We start from the raw sequence: 4,683 nt of genomic DNA on the forward strand, positions 1-4,683 counted from the left end.
CCTCATGCTTTTCCTCCGAGGCTGTCCAGGGTAACTAGCAACACAAATTCTGCTAGAAGTGCTGCCGGAAGAATAGTGGAAATGAGACATGTCACTCAGCGAGGCCACTGTGGCCTGTGATGTGCGTGTTCACACATATACATATACATGTACACATCTTTTAGACGACAGAGCTTAAAGGTTGTTTCCCAATCTATCTAACCTCTAAAAAATCCTACCGGAACAAAGAGAAAAAAATGAATCACTTTCCAGACACTATTGTCATAGCTGGTTTTCCAGTTGAGTTTTTATAGATTGGCTTGTCTTTGTTTTGTTACGTTTGCTTTGTTCACACTTACAGAAGCTGCATTAGGCAATTTGCCTGACACTGGCCCTAACGTGTCCAGTTTGAATCCTCTCTCTCTTCTTTTTTAATGAGAAACAAGTACCATGGTTTCGAAACCTTTGCTACTCCCTACGTTGTGTTCCCTGATCTTAACTTGTCTGTCCTGGCTTATTGCTCCTGGGAGGCAGCCAGATTCTAGGATTTCTGCACCCCGATCCGCTGCCAATTATCCCTGTTTCTGACAATCTGAATGCTACACGATCGTTAAAAATTAGCTTAAAAGCATACACCCCTTATTTTACGAAACCACAGAACTTAAGCAGATCGGACAGACCAGCCTAGCAGTGATGTTACACATGAGGGAACCAGAGACAGAAAGGAACTGACCAGAACCTTAACTCAGACGGTAGCCGGGCCTGTGGCACCCACTCTGTGCACCCCACACTGCTTCCTTGGCATCTTCGGGTCACATTTTTGCCATCGAACTATCTGTAGGAAGTAAAGTTTGGAACAAAGCCTACTTTGCCCTTCAAACATTTCCAAACTCTCTATAGCCTTTCTTCCTCTGTGTGGACCATGCTGGATGCAGTGTTCATTTATGGGATTTTATACAATGCTGAATGCTTATTGCGTTCTAGGCATCGTTATAGGTGCGGTACAGCTCGGCGTGCCAACATGGGTGGTTTGTGCCTTCGTGGGACTTACGGTTTAGTGAGAGATTAAAGTTAATCAAATGATCCCACGATTACAGTTATTATGACAAACATGGCTGAGGGCTGTGAAGGTCAGTGTAGGGCGTGATGGGAAGGCAGGCTGGGAACCTGGTCTGGTCTGGCTAGACGAGACCTGAGCTGTCGTGGTCCATGTGAGGTTTGATGAGAAGGAGCCAAATAGCAAAGCGGGGGCAGGAGAAGGAGAGGAGCTTGCACACGGGTCCTAAGGAGAGAGCCAGTGTGACCGCTCAAGGATCTGAAAGGAAGCGGTGGGCTGGCAAGACGCGGAGGGAGGAGGAGCGTGGAGTGGCCGGCGGCTGCCGGGCGCCCAGGTCGGCAGGTGAGACCTGGGAAGCGAGAGGAGGGAGCGGTGTTCTTCGTCTGCACTGAGAAAATTATTCTGGCTGCATTTTGGAGGAATTAGTAGGTGAGGAGGGTGGGGAACAGGGTATTGAGGGGAAGATGCCGAGCCGCTACAGAAACCTTGGAAAAACCTAAGCGTCCACAAACTATAGTCTAGGGGTGATGCATACGGGGGTGGGGGATGTAGGTCTGCTCACAGCTCCTTAGTGATAAAGGGATTTCGGGGCTCCTCGGGGATGATGAGTATGTGTGAGCCCCGCCCCTCCCGCACACCTGCGTTAATTCGTCAGGTGCACTCTGGCCTTCGAGCTCGACCTGTCGGCTGGCAGCTTAGCGTCTGTCACACTGACAGGTGGCAGCCACATCGCCGGCATCGATGACAGTAGTTTTTTTCTCTTCTTTTCTTTTCTTTTCTTTTGTTGTTCTTTTATTCCTTGTTACTTAAAAAAGAAAAAAAAATACTATGGACTCTCTCATGTATTTCTAAATAGACATAGTAGAGACATAATTTTTCATCATGATGGACACTGTCGTATATTTGGGCGATGCGAAATAACACTGTCACGCGATCCTTTCAAAACACATGTCCGGTAGAATGTAAATACTATGGCAATTTTATACTCACTTAACTGTTTAAAACTTGAAGAGGCTTCTCTTTAAAAGCCAGTGACCCTGCCTGGGCACGTGCCCCCCTGATTCTGCGTGCTCTCCCCACTTCCACGCCTGCCGGCTCGTCATACTGACCACCTCTCACGTCTCTGTGCCACAAAGTTGAACATATGCATTTAATCTTAAAAATCCCCTATGCCCAAAAGGCATTAGAATTAAACTTTATGTGAACTTATTATTGCCATAATTATTAGCAAAAATGTATTTAAAAAGCAAATTACTATGTTTCATTATTAGATGTAAAAAGCAAATTTTAATCGGAAATGAGTCTCTAAATGAGACAGATGAGGTCTTTTTTCTTTTAAAATGGCTCATATATCAGTGTATCAATACTATTTCTCGCTAGGATGTGGTAAGATTGCAGCCAATTTTATTTCTATCTTATTGTTTTTACAGATGTGTTTAAAAAACCTGTATTCAGACAGATAGGCATGGAATGAATCTCATTTCAACAATGTCATCACTTTCTTTGAACTCCATTCAAGATATATGCCAAATGTCACAGAGCAATCTATGATCCAAAATTAGTTTTAATAGTCTGCCCTATGACAACTTGATTAAGTTCTGTCAGGAAAAATAATTAAAAGACTTTAACATGGACAGAAAAATTATTTTGTGCTCTTTCAACTCAGCAGACCTTGGGGAGGAGGGGTTATCTGATCTTATAGGCTTCTGAGCTTCTCATTATTTTGACTGAACTATTTTCTAACTCTTCAAGTTGTAGAAAACTGAGTAAGGAAAATGATTCTTTTTCGGAGATATTCAAAGGCATTTTTGTTAGGCGGAGCTTCAGTTAGTTCCCGCTCTTGAGAGAGATGCTCCCAGCGTTACACTGCGTGCCTCAAGTGGTTTGCATCTGTTACAAACTCATTGCAGCGTTCCTGATTGCTCGGCGGGTGCGTCCGCCTTTGCACTGCTCCTGGAAACGCTTTCCCGAGCACTGGCCCCATCGTTAACTAATGAGTCGGGTGATAGCTTTGGCACGTGTTTATTTTATAATTGGAAGAGAGTCACAGTTTTACCTTTCTTAAAAATCAGCCTCTAAGAGTTCTGGAGCTGCCCAGTTGACCTATCCGTCAGAGCCAGGTAGATGGGTAGCCAGAGAAAGGGTCACATGCTTTCCTCAAGGTCACCTCATGGGCAAATGAAGGCCAGGCAGGCCTTGGCCCCCAGAGTGGTTCTCAAGCAGCAGAAGATCTAAATCCGTTTCTGTAGGGTGTTTGTTTGTTTTTAATGTCATTTTGGGGTTTGGTTCGTTTCTGGCTCACACATGACCAATGAATTGTTTCCTCTTAGTAGCGCAATGACCGGGAATTTGATTATATGTTGTGACTATCGACAGATGATAGAAATTATTTATAAGAGAACAGAGACTCCAGTGTCTTAGAATTTTTTGTCTATTTGTTATTTTGAGCCCAAATCACTTAAGAATTTGAAGCCCACCAGGAAAGAGAAAATCTTTGAGATTTGAACTGGTGATTTTTTTACTGTTTTCTGTGCTTACTTTTGATCTTGGCAGAGGTTTTAGGACTAACACTATATACACTTTGTTTCTATGTGTGCATACGTCAGAAATGGTACGAATGTAAAATGTTTTCCTATGTATGGACAGTGTTAATAACTAGATTGTAACTCTACTAATGGAGCTTTGCCCTCGTTTATTCAAAGTGACAAATAAATGCTACATAAATTTAATATAATATAAAAATTTTTAATATAACTTATTTCTACTCTGTGGAATAGATGGTTATGAACATTCAGTTTATGTCCTGTGATATGATATTGGCAAGTTTCGAATCAATTAGCAGTTAAGTTCAGCTTTTCTAATTGTTTTTATATATGTCTCTCTTTGAATTATTTTTTTGAGCCAGTTTTAACTGTTTGCTTTTTAAAATCTTTGACATGCATTCATTTTACAATTGTGTGACAGTCATGATTTTATCTTTTGTTTTAAATAATTCCATAACAGTCCTCCTTCAGTATTTTAAAAAATTTAACCGGAACTCATTTGAGTGGTAAAATAATTTGTTCCTTAGTCCTTAAAGCCACTCACTTTCTCAACATCTACAGCAATGTTGGGACATGTTGCTTTATTTAAGGCACAGATGCGTTTATATCCATGGGCAATGCAAACAGTTAAATTCAGGATTCCCGGAGGTAAATCTTTCTTTGCAAAGTGGATAAAGGGAGACAGACCGAAGGAGTGTTGGGCAAGAGGCCACAGGAAGCAGGAGCACACACACCTAGGGCTGTTGTGCACATTAACGGAGTAAATAAATACAGATAGAACACTTAGAGAAGCACCCACAGAGGACAAACCCTCAACCCCAGTGTTTGCTTTTATTACTTACTCGTGCTCTACTGGGCAGACAGAGTCCGTCCCAAAACTATTCAAGAGAACATCCTGCAGTGGACTTATTGAAAAATGACATGATATTCTAATTTATGAGAAATTTTATGTGATGGTAGACATTTAATACCCATGAATTGAAACATTGGTATCCTCCAAGGGAAGAAATTACTTTTTTTTTTTGGAACAATTTTTTCAGAAAATAATTTATTTAAACCTTGAATGATTCACCCTATTCCTTCCACAACTCCTATTTCTGTTCA

Source organism: Pteropus vampyrus, unplaced genomic scaffold (genome assembly GCF_000151845.1).
Source record: "Pteropus vampyrus isolate Shadow unplaced genomic scaffold, Pvam_2.0 Scaffold132, whole genome shotgun sequence".
In the NCBI taxonomy this organism is placed as follows: Eukaryota; Metazoa; Chordata; class Mammalia; order Chiroptera; family Pteropodidae; genus Pteropus; species Pteropus vampyrus.